Source organism: Nomascus leucogenys, chromosome 18 (assembly GCF_006542625.1).
Source record: "Nomascus leucogenys isolate Asia chromosome 18, Asia_NLE_v1, whole genome shotgun sequence".
Taxonomy (NCBI): Eukaryota; Metazoa; Chordata; class Mammalia; order Primates; family Hylobatidae; genus Nomascus; species Nomascus leucogenys.
In genome coordinates this window covers 16,853,882-16,879,795 of record NC_044398.1, presented here as the reverse complement: position 1 = coordinate 16,879,795, position 25,914 = coordinate 16,853,882, and the positions used below count along the sequence as shown (strand labels likewise).

General features: G+C 35.8%; 2 protein-coding genes across 2 annotated transcripts in view; one reads left to right on the top strand and one right to left on the bottom strand.

Moving 5' to 3' along the window:
- Window positions 1-25,914, top strand: part of CTNNA3 (catenin alpha 3) — a 1,790,392-nt gene that overhangs the window by 674,638 nt on the left and 1,089,840 nt on the right. The gene's annotated exons all lie outside the window — the stretch shown is intronic.
- The window catches only part of LRRTM3 (leucine rich repeat transmembrane neuronal 3), a 177,071-nt gene that overhangs the window by 110,706 nt on the left and 40,451 nt on the right, over window positions 1-25,914 (bottom strand). The gene's annotated exons all lie outside the window — the stretch shown is intronic.

Below are 25,914 nucleotides of genomic sequence, written 5' to 3'. Positions count from 1 at the left end.
GTGAGCCAAGATCACGCCATTGCACTCCAGCCTGGGCAACAAGAGCGAAACTCCATCGCAAAAACTAACTAAATAAATAAATTTGTTTTCACTGAGTCTACAAAATGTTTTTATTTGTTAGTGTTACTTTATAATGTTCAAATATACCCTTTTTAATTACTTCAAAAATCAAAACAAATAGAGATAAAACATGATGGTGTTACCTGTGATTTAGTGTTAATATAATTTTCTGAGATAGGCTATTTATGTTGATAAAATATCCTTTAATTTTAAAAAGGATTATTTTAAATATTATTTCAGAAAAGCAAACTAATTCCTGGACATTGGCACTTAAAAATATATGTCTTGATAAGTAATGTGCAGATCATTTAAATAACTTCCCTCAAATTATACTAATTTGAAATATGAAAATTTAGAAAACCTGGCATAATGACATTTTTGCTTCCCTGAATGTATGAAAAGTTGGAAAAACTCCAAAGTGCTGCTCATTTACAAAATCCCTATGTTGTGTGTTTTTAGAATATCTGTTCTTCAAGGTCAGAGGTTATTTTCTGAAGGTTCTTCTGCAGCGTGTCTTGTAAGACTTGTACCACTAGCAAATACATTTCCATCATTAGCAGATACTTGTATCACCAAAATGTTCAATGCATGCCATGATGATTACTCAAAAACTGTTAAATGTTCATAGGAATAATGACGCTTTGTTTGCCTCACCATTCAAAACAAATTAACTAGAGGTCTACTTGGTCTACTGAAATTGACATGCTAAAGATGCCCATGATACTAGTGAAATTTTACTTCCTTGAATAGGATATCTGTGTTGGTAAAGGACAGATTTTGGTTACATAATTCAATTTATGAACATTATCATGTAGTGAGACATAAAATTCCAGATTATCCGAATGAATCTCAACAGGTTCAATGTTAGCTTTGCTATAAACATCGGTTATCCATGTGGTGTAGAGAAAAGGACACTTATCTGGTCCACACTGGCTCCTAACTTGCTGAGTCATCTTGAGCAACATTTGACCTCTTTATTTCTCAGTTACCTTGAATGCTAAATGTGGGTATTAGACTAGAACTAGATGATTTCTAGTTTTTTCCATGATTCTCTAGGCATCTATGTACAAAAAAATCTAAATAGGTTCCATCTGCAAATATCCCTGGAATAATATGGTGATTGGAAATTCCATACGCAAAATATGTTCAATAATGGGTGGGTTGAGCCTCTGTGCATCTTTCTTATTTAAATGGAAACAAGGATGCAGTTAATTCAGAATAGAGGAGAAGAACTGTGGTAGCTTCAAAGGATAGTACTACAGTTTCAGAGTCCCTTTACCTGGCCACAGCACTACAGTGTTGAGTGGCTGCTGTGGATATTGGGAGTCAATGGGACACATTGGCCCCACTTCATTACTTTTGCCATGGAAGAGAACCTGAGTTGGTTCACGAAGCAGATTCAACTGAGCAAGAGAAGGAATCTGATAACAGCTTAATGATGTCTACTGACAAGCTTGAGTATAAACTCTTAAAGAAAATGAAGACTTCTCCAACCCATCTCATAGTGAGATTGAGCTTCTTATCTGTTTTATGCAAGGATTATTGTTGCATTTTTCTTTGTATATGTGCCTGAAAATGTGTGTATAAACTAAGTTATTGAGGTGGCTATCTTAATTTTTTAATGAAGTTCAACAAACATTTCTTGAACACTAAATGCCAGGAACTGTGGTGAGTCCTATTGCCACTAAATAATCATAGAGTAACTTCTGTTCTTTGAGATCTTCTACTCTAGTGGATAATAAAAGCACTCAAGTCTGTTTCCTGGATGAGCTCAGACCAGCAGCCAAGTATGATAATCCTCTGTGCCATGAAAATGAATTTTCTGAGGAAATTCACTCAAAAACCAATCTAGAGGTAAATTCTTTTAAAATTTAAATAAGTAGTCTTATTATGTAAAGACTGTTATGTTAGGTAAGCTGTTCACTCATATATAGAAAAAATTCTTTCAGTATGTATATGCACATCTCTTTACCCACTCCTTTTGTTTGTTAGCTAACATGGATATTTGAGTTCATACATGTATCAGGCTAATGCCACATGACCAAACATATATAACAATCAAACCATAGTGTGGCATCTGCAGCACTCATTTTATTCCACAATGAAATAAAAATGAATTCAGCTATTAAAGTAGTCTAATTCTGTTATACCTACAAATATAATCAAGAGGCAAGATTTTGGAACAATATTTTTCAGTAAATTTTCCTCTACCACAATGCTTGTTTCTGTGGACTTTTAGGGAATAAGTTGACGTATATTAAATATGTAAGAACTTTATGCTGTATTCTAAAATAACAGTTGATTAATTCAAGAGTTAAATATTGGCCCCAGGAAGGCCCTCTGCTACAGTCAATGGGAGAAAGAAGAGGAATAAGGTCTTGGCATTACCTTCAAAGAGATTTTACTCCAAGTCGTATTCTTCATTTCTTGCTGCTAGACAAGAGCCATCCAAGTAAAACAGATACAATTTCCAGGAAATTCAGGAAATAAAAAAAACTTTTCCTTGCTATGAGAGGTAACGAGACTGATAAAAGAGAGGTAGTAAAGGGATTTTTTTTTTTAAAGTGAGAGGAAACATTGAGGACCAAAGTCCAGGAAGCACCTGGATGTGTAAGGAAATAAAGAGGAAGATGATCCTTCAGTGAGTAGTGGAGCAAATAGGGGAACCTGGTGTTTTTAAGTGTGTGTGTGTAGGGTGGAAACAGGGAGGAGGGCAGAGTTTCAGGAAAGAGGTTTATAATGATCTATTGATTGTAAGTATTATTATTAGGAAACGAGAATAAGTAGGAAAAAAATTGCACCTGTCTCCTTTCTTCTTAGCTGTGGTCTCATTTTAGTTCCTAGTATTGAGAGGTGACCTAATCAGACTGCAGAATGTTCTGAAAGGTTTTAAACATGAACTGTTGGTTTTGGCAATCAGAAGCACTGACATAACATAGTGTATCATAATGAAAATATCAGCTTCTTCACCATACTGTATAAAATACTGCATGCTGGTCTAAAGATAGATTTAAATTCAGAATAAAATTGTCAAAACGACTGCCAAATAAAAACACACAATACACAGAAGTTGGAGCTTTTCAACTCAGTAAGAATGATTGAGTTAGTGGAATGTCAGTAAAAGATATATACTTTAGATGAGTGTTTGTGTAATAGCTAGAAAATCATTGTATTGGCTTAAATGTTGCTTTGATGGATTTCTACCAAAATCATAATCTCTGTTAAATTAGTAAATTCCAAATGAGCTAAATTCAAACAAACAGAAAACTTGAATATAATCTTCTCAATGATCCTGTGAGGTAGTATTATTTTGGGGATCATTTTTAAATCAATGAAAATACTTGAGTTTGAAGATTAGGAAACCTGATCCAAGTTTATGATGCTAGCAAGTTACAAAGGAATTGGAAATTTGAGCTTAGTTTCTGTCTTCAAAGCCTGTGTTCCTTCATGATATTATATAGTTTCTGCTATCCTAAAGAATAATAAATTATTGACAAAAGACTAAATTATATTAAATAAAGTTTTGATACTAAAGCATATGATTATATTCTAATTCCTCATAATTTGGTAACCCACATTTGTTATGATAGAAATATTTTTAAAAGACCATTTGAAAAATATGAAAACCTGATTTTTTAAAACCTTCTGCATAAAAAGGAGTTCCTTTAATTCATTGTAAGCTAACTTAAATTGTAAAGCCACTGATTAAATCTTAAATCTGGATCAAAATCCATCTTTGCAAAATTTATCCAAATTGAGTTATCATGAGCTAAATTCACAGAAATGAAGTAGTTCATAATTTTTATTTTGCCAGCATCTTACCTTACGTTCATATTCTATGTTTAAAGTGTAATGGTAAGTCTTTGAATGGAAAAATGGTGTTCCAAAGTTAACTATACAAAGCTTAAGGACCAGACATTTCCTCAGTGATTCATGGGAATGAGACAATAGTAACTGGATCAATTTTCATGGCAATGAGGTAAATAACAACTGGATGAGCCTCTCTTTTTCAGAGTCAACTGGAAAATAAATTAAACAAACAAATAACAAAGTCTTTCTGAGCATCTTGGATTGCTAAGACCCCAAGCCTCAGCATTTTTTGACTCCTTTCTGATTCTTCAGCCCTACATTCTGTCATCAAGAAATCATTTCACCTCTACCTTCAAATATAAGTACACAGACTATGATCACTTCCCCCATCTCTCATCTGAATCAATGTGATACTCTTATAACTGTCTCTCTAATTCTGCCTTGCTCCCCTGTTACAATGTGAATCAGGTCATGTCATGTGCCACTTTGTGGCCACCTGTTTCATTCAGAGAAAAAGTTAAGTCCTTACAACATACTCTGCTTCCCTCTCCCTTAGTCCTGCCCTGTGTCCGTGTTTCAAAACCTGTGCACATGGCTCTAGACAACTTTGCCTGCTTGCTGTCCTCTAAAATGCTAAAAGGACTTCACGTTGGGACTTTTGCACTTGCTATTCTTTCTGTCCAGAAAATCTTGTATATCTGCTTGGTTTCTTCTTCTTGCTTCTTTCAGATCTTGGCTCATATATCAGCTTATTAGTGAGGTCCATTCTGACGATGTGACCTTGACTCCTTATTCAAATATAAACTTCATGAAGACAGTGATTTTTGGCTACTTGGTGCACTGCTGTATTCACAATGCCTAGTGTAATGCCATAGTAGGTGTTCAATAAACATCCGTTAAATTAATAGATTAATTGATGGAGAAATGATTGACTATCACATGTGTTATTTAACTGCCATGTTAACTGCAAATAGGTAGTGTGATCTCTGTCTTGCTAGATATGATAAATCAACCTGATTAGCCTGATAGCCATGGAGTTGTAAAAGTTGACTTACAAGGTATAGTTGACTGTAGTTGATTCATTCTAAAATTCTTGTCAGGTAAAATGAGGTATCATTTTGTGTCATTCTCCTGTAAACTACAGAGTATTTCCTCAGGAATGATTAGTTTTTTCAATGTATTGTTTTTAATCACAGAGGTCTTGCTACTTTATTTTAGTTTAGTTCAGTTTTTTGAGACGGAGTCTTCCTCTGTCGCTCAGGCTGGAGTGCAGTGTTGCGATCTTGGCTTACTGCAACCTCTGCCTACTGGGTTCAAGCGATTCTCCTGTCTCAGCCTCCAGAGTAGCTGGGACTACAGGCACGTGCCACCATGCCTGGCTAATTTTTGTATTTTTAGTAGAGACGGGGTTTCACCATGTTGCCCAGGCTGTCTCAAACTCGTGGCCTCAAGTGATCTGCCTGCCTCGGCCTCTCAAAACGTTGGGATTATAGGTATGAGCGTCTTGCTATTTTAATTAATCCAGCAAGTACTTATATCTAACGTATACAGGCACTGGTTTAATCTCTGGGACATACTGATTAACCAGACAGGCAAATCTGGAATTTATAGTTAGTTAAACAGATGCACAAACTAAAAAGAAAATATCGAAATTGTAAGTACAATGCAAATAATTAAAAGAAGGAATGTGGGGCCAGGCATGGTGGCTCACACCTGTAATCCCATCACTTTTGGAAGCCAAGGCCAGAGGATCACGAGGTCAGGAGATCAAGACCATCCTGGCCAACATGGTGAAACCCTGTCTCTACTAAAAATACAAAAATTAGCTGGGTGTGGTGGCGAGCACCTGTAATCCCAGCTTCTTGGGAGGCTGAGGCATGAGAATCGCTTGAACCCAGGAGGTGAAGATTGCAGTGACCTGAGATCACCGTACTGCACTCCAGTGTGGCGATAGAGTGCGACTCTGTCTCAAAAAACAAACAAACAAACAAACAAAAAAACAGAAGGAATGTGGTAGGAAGTGACTAGGGGCAATGGGATTGGGTGCTTGATGATCATTTCTACCTGCCCTTCCTGGTCTCTTTGCCCTTCTCCACTCTGCTTTCCACTCCAGAAGACCAAACTTTATGGACTGTCTTTGGTCTGCCTTACTACTGGCCTCTGGTTGTGTTTGACCAATGGGAACCATCTGCAGAAGATTTGAGAACTAGGGGAGGAGGATGGCTGGGTATACTTTCCCCCGGATCTCCTGCCAGCTCCCCACTGATTGGCAGTGTTTTTCTTTACCTAAGGCCAGGTTTCTGTTGGGCACCCTTCCCCTATATTTTCATGTTCTGAGCTGTAGGAACTGTTTCTTCCTTTATTCTCTCACCCTTGGTAACCACTCCTCCCTGGCTCTTGTAGTACAGAATTCTGCATTATATCTGCTATCATATTATTAAACTTTATAACAATAAATAATCACTCTATTACTATAAATCACCCCTTTACTAAATAAACTATATGAGTACCTGATATGTTTTTTACTCACCCATGATTGATAAAGGTGGTAGGAAATACCTCTGTGATGAAGTATTAGATAATGTTAGTCTTGCAGAAGGCAGCCATAAGGAAAATATCTAGGAAGGAACATTCTAGACAATGGAAAAATCTGAGACAAAGAAACAAAGGCAGGGATGAGCTCTGTATGTTTGTAGAACTGAAATATTTTGGCTCAACAGTAGTGAAGAAGAGAGAGGATTGTAGGAAATGAGGGTGGGATCTAGGCAGGTGACTACCTTGAATTAAATGTTCTTATCGTACTTAAAAAAAAAAAGCACCAAAACAGAGCAAGAAATGTGTGTCAGTAAAAGGCAGTATTTCGTGTGGCATGTCTTTACCTAATTCTGTTTATTTGTGAGTTTTGTGAAAGTGAAAGGAAAATTACCAAAAATAAATTATTTAAATTTTCATTTTCCTTTATTTGTAGCACATTTTCTTAAGTCATTTAAGTGTGACTTTAGTTATCAAGTACATACAAGAAAAAAAGCATAAAGGAATGACAATTAAGAGGGTAAAACTTCTGCAGGCTATATTTACTATTTACCCTAATAATATTAAAAGGAATCATGAACCCATTGAGAAGTATTTTGAAGATCAAGTTTATGTAGCAGTTTATTTTTTAATCTATCCTCATGGCTTTGTTGTGTTTGTGAGACAAAATGACTTCCTAAGAAACACAGATTTTATTTCCTTAGTGTTACTTCTAGTAATTACCCTTTCTCTCATATTTACATTTGGTCAATTTTATCTGCTTCCTCTATGCAAGAAAAAATTAACTTCTTAGACTTTTAACCTTCCTTCTTGTTCCCCCATCACTCTAATTTGTTGTATTTGCATATTAAGAATAATGTTTGGTATTCTCTTAGTTTTCCTTTAGCCAGTTTATCAACTATCTTCAGGATTTCTGGTTCTCAATCCTGACAATAAGTGAAATCATATTCTGAAAGAATGTCATCATTCGTTGAAATATTTTCATTTCTGGTAAATACATTATCTTGACTTAAAACGTGTTTTTTTGGTAGCAGACGACTCCTAGAATAGTACCTGGCATGTGTTAGGTGCTCAATGACTATTTACTGATGGAATGAACACAGGCTCTAGTGTAAACAGATGAGACTTCATAATGTCACTTACTACATGGCTCTCAGGAGATATTTAGCCTACCTAAGCCTCGATTATCATCAACTATAAAATTGAGATAATAATAGCATCTACCATTTATGGTTGTTCTAAGAATTAAATGACATAGTGCATGCAAAGGACTTGGCATAGAGCCTATCACCTAGCAAGAGCTTTTCCTATTATTTTTAACATTAATTATTTTTCAACCCTAGAATGGTACATTTTTAACAGGTAGTACATTTTAACAGTAAAATTTTAGCAGAATGTATTTATCCCCCACTTTGCATTCTTTCCTAAAAACTGTATCATGGGATAATTTATTTTGCTGTAGAGAAAGACTAAACTATCTCTGCCTGCCTTCACCTGAGGTCATTTCTGATGCTGTTGGCATTGGGCCAGGGGTTGAGTGGCAGAATAAACTCCTTATCAATTTTCTTATTTTTGATGTTGTACAAGACAAATAGCTCAATAAAAACTCCAGTTTAGATGTTACCACGGTTGGGAAGAAAAGAGCAGTGGCTACCTATTAAGAACCACAATCACAAATGCAGTCCTTCTGTATTTTATATCCTTGGTCAGGTGGGTTTCTCGTTCCTTTCCTTGTTTGCTCCATCTGGAGATGCCTGGGCACCTGTACAAAACTCACTAGTGCCTAAACACAGACACATTAGTTGGGGCTGCCCCTGCTTCAGATACCAGGGAGAGATTTGTTGGCATAATGCACCAGGGTCTTATGCCAGCTCCTGATTCTTTGCTGATGCTGAGATGAGGAACATGGCTGGGAGGGGGCTAGGATGGAATGAAATCTGCGGCAGCGAAAGCCTCCATTTGTCTTTCTGCCGAGTGTGCTAAGCTGTAGACACTGCAGTGTTTTCAAAAATAATAAAAAGATATTTTGCTCATTAGTTTTTAAGTCCTGCTGACTTTGTGAAATCAGTATAGCACATTGTAATTGATTTATGAAATCAAAAAACCCCTGCTTGACCAGGAAGTTCGGCAGCCGCTGCTCTCAGCAACCTGCCCTTCTGCTCATTAGTGCACTTCCTTTAGTGCTGCCTGAGCCGAGGGTGCCTTCAGAGCTGGAAGGCTCAAGTCCTCTGCAGACAGTCTGCTTAAGATGTAGCTGGCATTGTGTCCCTGGGGTCTTATGCTTCTCCCCTTCTTCCTACCAGGTCAGCTGAAGGACTTCAGCTTCTCTCTTAGGGTCCCTAATGTTCTCATAATATCTTACTGGAAAGGCAAGACTCCATTCATACCTGTCTTTTGACATTTTAATCTATTTGCTAGTTTTCTTTTCTTTCACCTTTTATTCTTCCTTGTCTTGTTACTTAGCTTATCTTTTGCCATCTGACCTTATCTATTCATTGATCTCTTTTATTCTATTTTATATAACCTCACAAGGTGAACAATTTTTTCTATTTCAATTGTCTTTGTCTAATTTCAGCACCTACTGTTTTATTCTTAAGACAATATTTTATACCTCTTCCTGCCAAAGCCTGCTATAATTATGTTTGTATGCCACCTTTAAAAAATTGAAGTAACTGCTATATGCTAGACATTGGCCTGGGTGCTTTACATCAAATTATCTTCTCAAGAAGTGTGTAAGGAATGCATTATCCTTGGTTAGAGGCAAAAAAACTGAGATTTAGAGAAGTTAGGTAACTTGCTTGAGTCACCCAACTACTGAGGGGCAAGGCTGGTATTTGAAACTAATTCTGTTTGACTCCAAAGCCTGCGTTTCTTTTTTCCAGTACAAAATGATGATTCCAATTGGCCTCTTTTTTACATTAAATGCTTAACTAGCAAAATCTAGCTCTTGGCTGCCCTTAAAGGGGCTCATTCTCTTTAGTGCCATTCTTCCAAATAACTCTGCTGTTCAAACTGCCAGAATGCAAATGTATTTATTTTAAGATCTTGGTCTATGCTGGTATATTGGATGGCTTATCCTTTTTCATGGAATTCTCATCTATCTAATGTTATGTGTATGGAGTGCCTTGCCTCATCATTAAAGGTGAGGGAAGTGTTCTTATATTGTCAAAAGTCACCAAGAGCAATCTCATAACCTAGAAAAATGGACAGATAGCTGAGCCAAATAAGCAGCCTTTGGGAGCTTCCTGTGGATTTCATTTTCTCTTTGTTCTTTTGATCAACTTTGGGAGCAAGTAAGTGGGAAAATTATAGAACACTGCAGCAGCAGGAAGGTGATGTAATGTGCTCGATGTCCTCACTTCTTAAGTCATTGAAGGAACCTGTAGTTTCTCCATACAGGTACTGCATGTTTCAGGTAAGTGCTATGCCATGTTCATAATGCATGGGTTTGCAATGAGTTAATAGGTTCCATCCATCTGAAGTCTTGCATAATATTGCAGTAAGATTGGGCATTACTGCCATTCAATATGTGCAATATTGTACTAAAAATTAACCACAGATGCCATATTAAAACAGCTGCAGATTTAGATTTAGCTACAGAAGGAAGAAAATGTGCTATGGAAGTTGTCCAGAAGTGTAATGGAGATATGCTGTAAATGAGGAGGAGGAAAAAGATATTGAGGTCAAAGTGCCAAAAAAATAAATAGAAATGGAAATAGGGTGGGCAAGTCATATGGTCAGTGGCAATTCAAAGGGACTCAAAATCCAGAAGAGTGCAGAATGCAGGGTGACTTACGCCTGAGTGAGCTGATGAAGTTTTAAAGCAGGAGGTCTAATCAGAACAATACTTAGAGATATAGATGAAGGTATAAAGAAAACAGTAATCATTCATTTTTAGGATGCTTAACTGTAGTCAGGATATTGATTTAGGAATAAACTACTAGAAAATCTGGATGCGGCTGGGCGTGGTGGCTCACGCCTGTAATCCCAGCACTTTGGGAGGCCCAAGGCAGGCAGATCACATGAGGTCAGGAGTTCGAGACCAGCATGGTCTCGAACATGGAGAAACCCCCTCTAGTAAAAATACAAAATTAGCCAGGCATGGTGGAGCATGCCTGTAATCCCAGCTACTAGGGAGGCTGAGGCAAGAGAATCGCTTGAACCCAGGAGGTGGAGATTGGGGTGTGCCGAGATCACACCATCGCACTCCAGCCTGGGCAACAAGAGTGAAACTCTGTCTCAAAAATAAATAAATAAATAAAAAGGACAGAAAAAGAAAAACTGTGGATGCTTGAAGTGATCAATGTGTGAGAAGAAAGTTCTGGTGTACAGGGAGTCATAGCAATTCCAAACCATTACAAAATTCAAGATTATCTTGAACACTCTTGTACGTGAACGCTGTCCTCTGACAATGGACCCTTGTGAGACTGACGATTCCCATTTTGGAGAAAAGTGTTGGAGGGTTCAGTTGGCACAATTTTGTACTGAAAACTGAAGTGACAAAATTTTATTTCAACAGAATTGTGGGCTTGCAAGAATCTCATTAACTGTGGGTCCATCTGCCTCGTTGCTACTCATTTGGCTCATTTAATCACAGGTGGGTAGGAAGGGCTTGATAGTTTTGGTTCCCATTCAATTCTGATTTTTGCTTGGGAAACAGAAAAGGCCAGTGACAGCTGTGGCAATGCCAGGGTTCTCTTTGCTCTGTGTGAGCCAGAAGGTGGCTTCCCTATGTAGTTTGCTGCTAACAGAGCAAGCAGACAGTAAGCATTTCCTCGCCCTAGTGTTTGGCTGCTGAAAGCATTATCTTTGTTGACTTGTGGTATACTTGGCTTAGGAGAAGAGACAAGGAACACAGTGGTCTCTAAATTAGTAATTGACTTCATCAGGGGAGGAAAGACTGGTTATTGACTGCCATAGGTCAGTTAAAGCACCTGACCTTTACCTATAACTTGTGTCTGCCTTCCTGGCTCAGAAATGAAATATAAACGAATTTGATTAGTAACCAGGAAATACAGTTGGTGCTTTACAAGTTATTAGTTACATTCTAGGCCTCTAAACATTTTAGGGAAAAAGGTGTCTCCAGTGCCAATGCATAACCTTGTTTTCCTTCCTCTTCTTTTGAACACAAAAGAATAAAAACTTGATGGAACCCCCTGGTGTTCCAACAGTACTTGAGGAAAGTAAAGAAAAGCAAAACACAACAAAATACAAAAACAGGCTTTTTTAAATTTTGTTTTACTTTGTTTTTCAGTCTAGTATTTCAAATCCAGGAAATGTCAGTTCTTTCAAAGGACCTTTTCTCCATAGAATAAAATTTTGGGAAATTTTGAAAATGCTGTAGTTCTATTATGATAGTGATAAAGCAGATTATAGCTAACATTTATTGGCACTCAATGTGTGCACAACAGTACTCTGTATCTCACCTATACAATCTTATTCATCCCCACAAACATGTATGTTCTAAGTTCTATTTATACTCCCCATTTTACTGATGTGGCAATTGAGGGATAGAATAGTTAACAAATTCTTCCAGGTCGCACGGCCAGAAGTGTGGCAGAGTCATTATCAAGGCCCCCAAGTTAGTGCCTGAGTCTGCACCCTGGGCCGAAATTTTCCAGCTTCTGTGATACAGAATTTTATGCCAGAAACTCTTACATTACTAAATTTTTCATTCTTTCTTTTAATATAAAGAGATATAAAAATGAGGAAAACTTCCATAGGTGTGTTCTAATACTGTGAGCAAATTGAAACTCAACTGAATACTATTTTCACAAATACATATATGCTTATCTCACTTTAGGATGAACCAATTCTAAACGTCCTACTTAAGAAATAGTTATGACCAGGCATGGTGGCTCATGCCAGTAATCCCAGCACTTTGGGAGGCCTAGGCAGGCAGATCACTTGAGGTCAGGAGTTTGAGACCAGCCTGGCCAACATGGTGAAACACTGTCTCTACTAAAAACAAAAATTGAATTAGCCAGGTGTGGTGGTGGGTGCCTGTAATCACAGCTACTCAGGAGGCTGAGGCAGGAGAATCACTTGAGCCCAGGAGGTAGAGGTTGCAGCAAGCCAAGATTTCACCACTGCACTCCAGCCTGGGTGGCAGAGCAAGACTGTCTCAAAAAAAAAAAAAAAAGGAAATAGGTATGTGAGGAGTGGCTATTTAACAAGGGACTTGTTGCTAGTCAAGATTTAATAATGGCTTCCTTCAAATAATAGGCTTTGTGAAATTTACATAAAATGCAGTTCATAATAATTCAGGGTAAGCAATAATTTAGGACCATATTTGTTGCATATGTCAAGCCTTGCTTTCATGCTACTTTTTATTTAATTAAATAAAAATCCTTTATAAAATAATGTAACAGGTTTAGTAAATGTATTCACTGGAACTTTATGAATTGCAAATTTTTATTTGCTATTTAGAGTTTCTTTCAGCTCTGTTTTTTTCTCTCTTTTTAAAAACTGTGGTAAGAACACTTAACATAAGATCTACTCCCTTAAAAATATTAAGTACACAATACTATATATATATATATATATATATATATATATATATATATTTTGAGATGGAGTCTCACTCTGTCATCCAGGCTGGAGTGCAGTGGTGCGATCTAGACTCACCGCAACCTCCGCCTCCCAGGTTCAAGCGATTCTCCTGCCTCAGCCTCCTAAGTAGCTGGGATTACAGGCGCCCACAACCACGCCCAGCTAATTTTTTGTATTTTTAGTAGAGACAGGGTTTTGCCATGTTGGCCAGGCTGGTCTCGAACTCCTGACCCCCAGTAATCCACCTGCCTTGGCCTCCCAAAGTGCTGGGATTACAGGTGTGAGCCACTGCACCTGGCCCACAATACAATATTGTTAACTCTAGGCAGTACGTTGTGCAGCAGATCTCTAGAACTTATTCATCTTGCATAACTGAAATTTTATACCTGTTGAATAGCAACTCCCCATTCTCTTCATTATCCAGGATCATATTTTCAGGAACGTCATTTATATATATATATATATAATGCAAATTTATTTCACTCGTGATGTTATACAAAAGTATGGATTTCTATATGCAACCTTGATTATTCCACACTTAGGAATAAAAGTTTTAATATGTGTCATTTTTCCTAAAATATGTTTTGGTTCCATAAGTATTCAGCAAGGATACTTATATTTATAAACAATTTTGTGTTGTTTCCAAATGAAAGCATAAGTGATCCAAACATATAGGAGGCTATAAAGCGTGACATATCTTTAGTGACAATTGGAAGTACAGGATTATGGACAACTATCCACCCAACTCAGAAAAGAGAATCCTGTTTCCTTTACTTTGCTATGGCAAAAAGTTGACTCCTTTATCTAACAATAGTAGATAGGTATCTGAAGATTTTTTTAACCTTTAAAACATACAAGGCCCAGCTTACTTCTACAAATTTAGAGCACATTTGGAAGCTCTTTAGATAGGAATGCTGAAGTACCTCTGGCTTTCTATTTTACATGTGACAGTGAACCATAGAAAATTGTTCCTTCTGTGAGCTCTTAACAGAGGCTACTCTTGTAGTTTGTAAAATTTTATTGCTAAGCTTAGGCTCAGGGTCATATCACATGATCTTTATATATATATATATATATATATTTTTTTTCGAGACAGAGTCTCACTCTATCACCAGGCTGGAGTGCAGTGGCGTGATCTTGGCTCACTGCAACCTCTGCTTCCCAGGTTCAAGCAATCCTCCTGCCTCAGCCTCCTGAGTAGCTGGGACTACAGGTAACAGCCACCACACCCAGCTAATTTTTTGTTTTTAGTAGAGACGGGGTTTCACCATTTTGGCCAGGATGGTCTTGATCTCTTAACTTCATGATCCACCTGCCTCGGCCTCCCAAAGTGCTAGGATTACAGGTGTAAGACACCGTGCCCATCCAACCTTTATATATTCTGCCCATTATAGGTCCTTTAAACAAATCTTGCCATTTCAAGCCTTAATCTATTTTCCCATTGATTTATATTAGGTCATTATTTTGGACAATGGAACTATCAACCATTGGCTAATTCTCCTGGAAGCATTTGGACATATAAAATTACATTGATTTTCACCTGAAATGCCCAATAAACTCTCCCATACTAGAAATTTAAATTTTGATTCATTTCAGTAACCAAATGATAAGCACATCAAAGTAGTTATTTGGAAAGCAATCACTGCCTTTAGACAAAAACAAGAGCAAAAACAAAAACATGGGTATCTCCTAAGAGGCCTGTGACTTGTTATACATTTTGCCAATAAAATCATCATTTACATGAAATTTAAAGACTTACTCTAGATGAAATGAATAATGAGAAAAAGGCACTAAGTTCAGAGAATAAAATTGTATTGATGAAGAAAGTGAATAGATTGGTGTGGCAGAAAAGTCATGAAAATAAGATTAGAAAAGTAAGTTTGATTAGTACTGAAAAGGGCCCAAAATGCCAAACTTGGGAATGTGACCATTTTTCTTTAGGGAAGTCACTGTAGATTTTTAGGAAGAGATGATGTCGTTACAGTTATATTATATGAAGACATCTTTCAACACTTTGTAGGGTAGGCTAGTAATGAGGCTATTGGAGTAATCTATAGAAAAAGAGATGAAGGCAAGAATAGAAGTGGTGGTGAGAAAAATGGAAATGTCATGTGGGTTCCAGAGTCGAGAGGATGTTTGACATGTTTTTCTTTGTCTGAAGTGTTCTTCTCTACTTTTTCTGCCTTACCAGTTCCTTAATTTTGGGTCTCAGCTGAAATATCCGTTTTACAGGGGTATCGTCCCTGATTCCCTGTATTAGTGCCGCCATTCCATTTCTGTGCTCTCCAACACTGTTTCTCACCTGCACTATTAGAAATACTTATAATTATTTCATGAGTTATTTTAAATTATTTTTAAAGTCCTTCTCACCAGACCATATGTTTTACAAAGGCAGGAACAATGTTTGTTTTATTAATTCAATGCTACTAGCACCTAACAGTAAGTATTCAACAAAATTTTATGGACTAACTGACTTATTATTGGGCCTTTCATACAGGGAAATTAAAGAGGGCAAGTTGGTAGAAAAGAATCGACTTCGGTTTTTAACTGCAGTAGCATGTTAAGCAGTTATTGGTCTATAATTTATGCTTTAGAATAAATGACTTTTATATCTTTTCCTATAAGGAGGTATTGATATACTGATTGAAGAAGACCAAGATTTTTGGTCCAATAGAAAATGACAAGTCTTAATGGAGTTTAAAATACCAAAATATCATGTGTTAACTTAGAAAAACAGACTAAATAGAGGAAACAGCCAAGAATAAACAGCAGAAATACTGTGTCCACTCTGCAGATAGGACGAACTTAGCTTGATGGAGAACCAGATAAACTTGTGGATGAACCGGCTCAATGCCACCACTAATCCTGAAAAGTTATACACAAACCACTAAGCCAAGCACTCTGTACATGACAATCATAGACTCATAGAATTGGATAATGCAAGATAAGTCAAAGATAGACTGCTTCCCAATTCTCGATCTGATTTGCAATATCCAGCCAAATAGTTGCCAAGCTTTTCCTGAAATCCTCAAGAAAGGGAAACCTTTCCAACTTCTTTTTACTTACACCAATAGCTGCTGATTCAGAAGCCAATCTGAACAGGGAACATTTAATCAAATCATGACTAAGTCAAGTACATCCTTACCTACAATGCTTAGGCATCTGCTTTAATACTTTTCAAAAGACAGCAGTATTCATGTTGTGCATACTACTCACAGATAGAACTTATTACTATTAATTATATGTGAATACCTTTATTAGAAAATATGAGAGCTGTATATTTTCTAAGTGTTCCCTCTTATCAAATAAATCAGTTATTGAGCTAGCTATCAATTGCAGAATCACATGATAATTTGCTTAGATTGAAGCAGGCTTTTTGAAATGATGAAATGCCGATTTTAAACGGGACTAAAGAACAACCCTTTTGGTCAGCTACGAAATAGCAAGTCTTAATGGAGTCTAAAATACCAGGTTACTCATCTCCTCTTCATCAAGAGCTACCTTTGATTCCAGGCCTATTGTTTCAGAATTGTGTCTGTGGATTTTAGACCTATTCTTGACTCAGAATTTGTGCTGACCTGGACTGGAATACTTTTTTTCCTTAAAAAAAATGCTTAGAACTCAATATGAAGAAAAACAACTCAACTAAATATAGATGAAAGTCTTCAACAGACACTTCAGAAAAAAAAAATACAAATGGTTGGTAAACACATGAAAAGATATGCAATGTCATTAGTCATTAGGGAAATTAAAAATAAAACCACAATGAGAATATGACTTCCTGCTCATTAAAATGACAAAACAAAAAGTCACATATTACATGTTGTATTAGTAGATGATATAAACCAATGAAACTCTTATACATTACTGATGGGAATGTGAAATGGAATAACCACTTTGAAGAACAGTTTAGGAGATTCTTTAAAAAGGTAAGCATTCACGTATACTGCGAACCAGCAATTGCAATTCTAAATATTTACCCAGGAGAAATAAAAACATATGTTGGCGAATGACTTGTATATAAATGTTTACAGCAGCTTAATTCACAGTAGTCGAAAACTGGAGGCAACCTAAATGTCCATCAACACCAACAGGTGAATGCGTAAAGTGTGCTGTATAGGAATACACAGGGGAGTATTACTCAGCAATTAAAATGAATGAACTGCTAAGAAGCACTTTTTTAGATTACTCCTTTCTTCTTAAGGAACAACTTATTCTCCAGCCTATGTCACCAGAAGCTCTGAATCAGAAGTAGGCCTAAACTTGTAATGAGCAAAAGAAAGCAAGAAACAAAAACCTACATTGAATGATTTCATTTGTATCAAGCTCGAAATCAGGCAAAATTAATCTGTGGTAATAGAGACAGATCAGTGGCTATCTGGTAGGGTGTAAGAAGACTGACTACAGAGAGACTCAGGGCAACTTTTTTGGTGATAGAAATTTTCTTATATCTTGATTTGTGTGGTGTTTACACTGGTGTATACAGTTGGTAAAACCTATTAAACCATATACTTTAAGTCTATGCATTTTGTTTTATGAAAATTATATTTCAATAAAGTTGATTAAAAATAAAGAAATAAGGCTGGGCGCGGTGGTTCACGCCTGTAATCCCAGCACTTTGGGAGGCCGAGGGGGATAAATCATGAGGTCAGGAGTTCAAGACCAGCCTGGCCAACATGGTGAAAGCCCATCTCTAGTAAAAATACAAAAAATTAGCTGGGCGTGGTGGTCGGTGCCTGTAATCCCAGCTACTGGGAAGGCTGAAGCAGGAGAATCACTTGAACCTGGGAGATGGAGGTTGCAGTGAGCCAAGATCGCACCACTGTACTCCAGCCGGGATGAGAGTATGAGACTCCGTCTTGAAACAAAATAAGTAATTTAATAGTCTAACAAAATTATTTGAGAGTATATTTAATTTAGCACTTTAAAAAATAAATTATATATTGCTAATTATAAATGAGGACGTTACTAAAACAAACTTAGAAAAGCATACTTAAAAGGCTTCTATATAGAAGTGCTTGGTTACCAAAAGTTTAGTTACTATGAAATTAATGCTTCCAAGCTTACAGATACTTTATTGTTCAATTTAGTTCAGATTGTTCTTGTCATTTGTTAATACAAATTATTGAGAATTCATTGTAATATTGATGTTAGCATCATATCAAAAGTGTGGAAAGTCCTAGTACAATGAATATTATGAAATTTTCTTCTAATTGTCAATTTTCTTTTTCAAAACTCATACATTATAGTCTTTACTCAATACTGTTTTATTTCAATTGGAAACTGACATTTTTGATATTTATAAGAGATTTAAAATTATTTTTCATAAATATGTAGATTACCAGACTATTAAATCAATTTGAACAATTAGGAAAAGAACTGTTCATTTGGTTTTAGCCAAAAGGCTGAGAAGCAATAAAAAAAGAACCATCTTTAACCCTCCTCAAGTATATTACTATTATAGCATATTTTGTAAACATGATTTAAAACTGCTTGTGGTTGACTTAGTTTTTAATACTGACATTTCTGAAATGTTATTTCTCTCTACTGTATTTATTTATCCTTCTTTTTAATCTATGAAACTTGTCAACATGGTGAAACCCCATCTCTACTAAAAATACAAAAAATTAGCCGGGTGTGGTGGCAGGTGCCTGTAATTCCAGCTACTCAGAAGGCTGAGGCACAAGAATCACTTGAACCCAGGAGGTGCAGGTTGCAGTGAGCTGAGATAGCACCACTGCACTCCAGCCTGGGTGACAGAGCCAGACTCCATTTTATAAAAAAAAAAAAAAAAAAAAAAAAAAAAAAAAAAAAAAAAAAAATCTATTTGACAGAACCTTTAAATTGTATCTATATAAAGCTTTTAATATTATGGGTTTGCTTATGTTCATGTCTTACTTAGAAAAAGCAATTTATGAAATAAATTTTTATCAACTGAAGAATAAAGCAATCTGGATGGGCCTGTTAATGCCAAAGTTAACTATTCTCCGAGAGCAAATGGACCAAAAATACCATTTATACTGAAGTAAGAGGAAAATAATGATTTTTAAGTTAATAAAATGTATTCTGCACTGCACAGTGGTGCATGCCTTAGGTCCAGCTACTCAGGAGGCTGAGGCAGGAGGACTGCTTGAGCCCAGGAGTTTGAGGCAAGCCTGGGCAACATAGAGAGACCTCATTTTGTCTCTAAAAAAATGTATTCTATGATGCTGTATATAGTATAATAAATTTTGAGCTGATTATGTCATGTGGTTAAAGGAATTGAACTCTGAAGCTGAATAATGAAGGAGGGAGAAAACTTTAGCCTGTGAGAGAAAGAAATCTTTGTTCATTCCAGTGAAACTGGAGAACCACAACAAATTGACTATATGTTGTTAATTTGAGAAGGCGATATTCTATCATAAGGAGTAGGTGTGCTATGGCAACACTAAACAAAGCTTAAAAGCTCAGTGGAGTGTAGAGTTCAAGATATTATAAAGACTGTTAAAGACCATAGATGCAAGGATAATGAGGAAAATTTTCAAGAGTCATGGGGGTTAATTAGAGAAAATTTAATTTTAATTTCCTGAAACAAATATTACAGAATGGAATATACTGAAGTACATTAGCATGTTTAAAAAAAACAGAATATGCTCTGACCTTGTTGAAAAAAAATGATTTTGGCTGAGAAATGAGAAATATTAAAGAGAAAAACCTATTGTTAATTTATAATAATAGTAGAGATGACAGGGTCCCTTGTAATTAAAATAAATTATGTTTATGGTATATTTTCTCTTTGTTGGGCACTATTGCCAGGAATTGCCTGCAAATTCAGTGAGGTAGGAGTGGTTTATACCCTTACCTGTTCTTACCAACACGGTTATAATGATGACATTTGTCATTTATTGAGCGCTTACTCTAAGTGGGCACTCTACTAGGTGCATTACATAAAGTAATCCTCATAGTAAAGGGGTGAATTACACTCCTGGTTTTATAGGCTTAAAGAAGATGAAAACTGGCACAAAGCCATACAAATTATAAGGAGTACAATTGGGATTTAAGCAAAGTCTTATGCTTATTCTGAGTACGATTGGGATTTAAGCACAGTCTTATGCTTATTCTAACACTGTTTATGTATGTATGTATTTATTTTTTTGAGATGGAGTCTCTCTCTGTTGCCCAGGCTGGAGTGCAGTGGCACGATCTCGGCTCACTGCAACCTCCGCCTCCTGGGTTCAAGCGATTCTTCTGCCTCAGCCTCCTGAGTAGCTGGAATTACAGGCGCACACCACCATGCCCAGCTAATTTTTGAATTTTTAGTAGAGATGGGGTTTCACCATGTTGGTCAGGCTGGTCTTGAACTCCTGACCTGGTGATCTGCCTGCCTCAGTCTCCCAAAGTGCTGGGATTACAGGCGTGAACCACCGCACCCAGGCTTTTTTTAACTTCACTATCCTGCCTCATTGCTGCCCAATGTAATTAAAGTCCAAATTGATACATTTTCATTTTTTTCCTTTAAGATGATGGAAAGGGGAAAAAGAGCAAATAATGCGAATACTCGTAGAAAGGCAAATAAACTTGCATAAAGAGAAGAAAGGAAAGAAAACAACTGAAATCCTGGCACAATTGATAGATAACGTTTCTATTTCACTTGGTTGAGGGAATTTTCTTGCTTGAACATTGAGAATTCTTGAGATCTGTATTATCTTGAAAAACAGAAGGACTACCAAGAGGAAATAATACACAGAGGATGGTGTTACCATGTATATACTGTCTCTTTTTTGGTATAATTCAAATATCACTTGGGCAATCATTTGTTATCTTTTGAAATAGTTCTGCCTGGAGATAAGGAAAGGAAAGATTTTTGGCTTTCTAAGATATTATTTTGGGGCTTTGTGAAAATAGTGTCATTATGTAGATGCAGATTTTCTGGTTATGTTTCATGGATATTTGAGGTCACAGTCATTTCTAAATTTCTATACCTTCATCTTTGAAATGTATTTTCTTGGCGTTATTAGAATTTATGTAAAAAATAAGTAGGTGATAAAAATTTCCCTAATAGAAGAATTGTATCCACCCCCCCACCCAAGAATATAGACCTTTTGTGGAGTATTTCTGGCTACCAGTTACCTCACTGAACTCAAATGTAATATTACCATGACTGTCTAGGAAGGAAAGAATAATTGTTACATATCTGCTGTATATGGAGAAGAAGCTGACTCATGTATTCAGGAAATATATGGATAACTTCCTAAGAGATAGTGCTGTAAAACCAAAGTGAAAACTCACAAAATACAACAGAGTAACTGTAAAGAAATCCCAATAGCCATCCTTATGACTGACAGACCATAAACTTTTGTGGATGCTTGAATCTAATACCTACTTACTACATCTGACCCTGCTATAGTTTAGAGCTTCTAACTTTCATGTAATCAAAGTGTCTGTATTTTTGTGTGGGTTTAAAGATGTGGCTGTCCATGAGTGCCCCAGGGATTTATTACAGGTTACAGTGATTTTGCAGTTGTTGAGATGGGTGCCACTCATTAAACCTATGGAGCTAGCCTTGACTCCAAGTCAGTTCTAGCCTTATAGTACTTTGTAATAATAATGTGGGAGAAATCTTTGAGGTAGGTCAGTGCTGTTACTCTCATGTTCATGTAGTAATCCTGAGGTTCATAAACTTTCATGCTGTTTCATTAAGATGTTTCTGATAGGAGTTACAGATTCTATCCATGGTGTGGAAATATAGAGGGTCTCTAGGGTCAGGAAGCATTATGAATGTTGTGAGAGGCAGCTTTTCTCCTCTAATGTGAGACAGCTCACACAAAAGAAATACAAATAGTTAATAAACAAACAAAAAAAATTCCATCTCACCAGCAATCAAGTTTGAATTATATCAGCTTTGACCTATCAAATTTTAAAAGAGATCTTAAAATTTCTAGTTTGAAGTATCATAAAATAAAAATTTTCATAACTACTGGGAGCAGTTATAATACAAATTATCATGAAAACAGTGTGGTGTTATGGATCAAAAATGCTAAATCTGTCCTTTTGATGCAGCAATTTGGCATATAAAAATGTATCCTGAGGAAATAATCCAAGATACAATCAAAGTTTTATGGATAAAGCTGCTTAAAATTTTCTCCCCAACTTTTTGATATTATACATTATTCAAATGTGCATCAATAGCATAATAATTCAATTATTGCACATTCATTTTATGGAACAATGTGAAGCCATTAAAACTCCTGATTTTGAAGAAGTTTTAATGACATGGAAATGCTCACAATGTAATGATAAGTTATAAAAAAAGGCATAAAATTGATATACAGTGTCATTTCACATTTGTAAATATAAATGCCTGTGCATAGATGTATGAATGTTTGCTGGTGGTTTTATCTGTCTGTTAATGTTATGTTACATTTTCTTATTAATATTTGATTTTTCAAAATATTCTGCAATGATTATATTTACTTTTGCAGTCCGAAAATAAAGCAATGGATGTTATTTTAAAAGAAATAGCACATAAATATATATATTTATATATAATATATTTATTTATTTATTTATTTTGAGATGGGGTCTCACTGTGTTGCCCAGGCTGGAGTGCAGTGGTGTGTTCTCAGCTCACTGGAACCTCTGCTTCCTGGGTTCAAGAGATTCTCCTGCCTCAGCCTCCCCAGTAGTAGGATTACAGGCATATGCCACCACACCCGGCTAATTTTTGTATTTTTAGTAAAGACAGGGTTTCACCATGTTGGCCACGCTGGTCTTGAATTCCTGACCTCAAGTAATCTGCCCACCTTGGCCTCCCAAAGTGCTGGGATTACAGGTGTGAGCCACCATGCCTGACCAAAAATATTTATTTAAATTTAACCTATTAAAAATGTAACTTTTAGACTCAGTATGGTGCTGTATACCCAGTTTCATAGTCACTTATTTATTCTTCTTTTAATGAATATGTATTGAGTGTCTTTTCTGTGTTAGGTGCTGTTTTAGGCACTGAGGAGACAACCTTTTTGTTTGTGGAAACTCCTGAATCCAATCGCTTCTAACCACGTTTTTTAGATGTATCAACTTTCTTCATATCCAGTTTCTTCATTTTGTCTTTCCTAAATGTGGTTCTGGAATTGCATTTTCTCTAGTTTAAATTCATCTTGTCTCTTTTTTTCAGTTTCTTTCCCTTAATGCCAAACTAATATGTATGTATATCTATTTTCAGTGTATTATATGTATATTTCTCATATTTATTTAGATATATGCTCTAAAACAGTGTCTGATAGTCCTTACTTGCCATACTGTAGAATCAAACTGCCTCTTGGTATTGTTCTGGAAACTGTTTTTAAAAATTAAAACTATACCAAAATCCACAGCCAGCAACATACTCTTATTTGATGATGGTAGAGATGGTATTTTGCTCTTGAGTAATTCTATCTAATAAATTCCGTGGATTTTGTTGGCAAGTTTTTTCTAGAAACAGATTGGATCTTTCAGGCTCAGCAGTCATGGGGCAAAGAACTACTTCCAAGTGGTAACTTCATGCTCAGAGTATAAATTTCTTTGCCTTTAGTATAGACTTACACTTTTATATAAAGAGGACAAATCCAATTCAGTAGCTGTTAAAAAACCCATTCATCAAAAAGTGTTCCTAAATGTTTGAAACACACTGAATCATAGATTTTATTACTATTCACTAGTACAATGACTTCCTTCCTTCTAAGAACCTATTAACTACTCATTGTTGTAGAATTGAACCTTTCGAGGGGGTATATTCTTTCTTAACAGGATTTCGTGAAATGTAATGATAATTTAAATCTCCTAAACAGATTATTTTTCTCACTGGCACTCTTATCTTTATGTTTCACACCTCAGAATATACTCAAGACTTCATTTTTAGAATCTTCATTTTTAAAAATTCTTAATAAATGTTGGAAAATGTGTCAGTTTTTATTTGATCTGGGAAATTTATTTTAATGGATTGTTTTACATAGTCCTGCCTCATATGGTTCTATCATTTGCATACTGCTTAAAGGTGTAGAGGGTACAGATGCAAGTAGTGGTTGAAATCTTGTAGTGCTGAGGGAAAGATGTCATTTTCCAGTGCAGTTAACCAGATGGGACCATTATTGATTAATTAATTGTAATTCATACGCATGCTATGTGTATATATATATATGCATGTGTGTATATACACGTATATACACACATATGTAGATATATGTATATCTACATAAATATCTACATATCTATCTATATATCTATATCTATGTCTATATCCATATCTATATCTATCTATACATATATCTATATCTATCCACTAGCAGATGACCTGGTCTTATATAAGACAATGTTTTAATTGTTAACAAATGGAAGGTCATGGTTTATGTCAAGGCTAATGTATGCATGTATGTGCATGTAGACATAAGAAAAATTTTTTCTTTTTTTCTATTTTTCTATTTTTTGCTATAACCATTGTTTCATTAGCAGAACTATCAACGCTTCTAATGAAGTGTTAATAATCACCTGCTTATGGTGGTACCAGGTTCTATGTTATACTTAATATTTCTTTTTGCTCTATGAACTTATATTTTAAGAAAATTGCAATAGCATATATCAAATGTAAGATAGGCCATGATATCCAAATACAAAAAATTTCCCTTCTAATTCTCCCATTTAGTTGAATTTGAAATGGGGAATGAATTCAGGAAAGTATAGGAAAAGCTACTAAACATGTCTTTTTTTTTTTTTTATTATACTTTAAGTTTTAGGGTACATGTGCACAATGTGCAGGTTTGTTACATATGTATCCATGTGCCATGTTGATTTCCTGCACCCATTAACTCGTCATTTAGCATTAGGTATATCTCCTAATGCTGTCCCTCCCCCCTCCCCCCACCCCACAACAGTCCCTGGAATGTGATGTTCTCCTTCCTGTGTCCATGACTTCTCATTGTTCAATTCCCACCTATGAGTGAGAACATGCGGTGTTTGGTTTTTTGTCCTTGCGATAGTTTACTGAGAATGATGTTTTCCAGTTTCATCCATGTCCCTACAAAGGACACGAACTCATCATTTTTTATGGCTGCATAGTATTCCATGGTGTATATGTGCCACATTTTCTTAATCCAGTCTATCGTTGTTGGACATTTGGGTTGGTTCCTAAACATGTCTTAAATAAGCTATAGTTCTGTGTTGGGTAACACAGAGATGTGGAGATGTGAGAGCACACTGATTCATGTTGTTTTTTTTCCTATTTATTTTCTTCTTACATATTTAGAACCCTGCTAAATTCTAAATATGGTTTGCCTATTAGTGATCACCCCAAAACTTGCGGTTTTTATTCTTATGTTAATGTTTGTAGAAGAACATCTTTTTTTTTGGTTAATTGTAGCCCCTGCTTCCCCATGCCCCCCCCCATAAATTAGGTGTATGGTCTATTAAATTTTTAACACTAAAACTGACTCATAGTTGGCTATGTTAAAAAGCTTCTTTGAATCTGATAGCTCATTTTTAGCTATTTCTTTGAATAATCTGAAAGGTATTTCCTGAAAAAAAAAATATTACATAGCCGAGTTAACCCAGCTGCATGTTAATTCTTTAAAATGATAAATAATTATATGACATTTGGTTATTTTAAAAAGTAACAACATCAAATAAATTAATTTTTCATTTCGTTATACAAAGTCTTTTAGGATTAGTTAGATGATGCTAAAATTCTGTACATCAAAAATGAGAATAAGACTTTTTTACTTAAAAGATTAATTTAATTGGCTACACATAATTTAAAAGGAACTTATTTTTCCTAAACTCTGACGGAAAATTGTTTTTGTTTACTAATGCCAATGGTTAAAATATGTAACATTTATTGAAGTCTTCTGTCAGAAGCTTCACTATTTCTCAAAATGGCACTATAAAATAATAACTATTGTTATCCCAATTTTACAAATTAGGAAACTGAGGTACAGGCCTCTCAAGTAATAT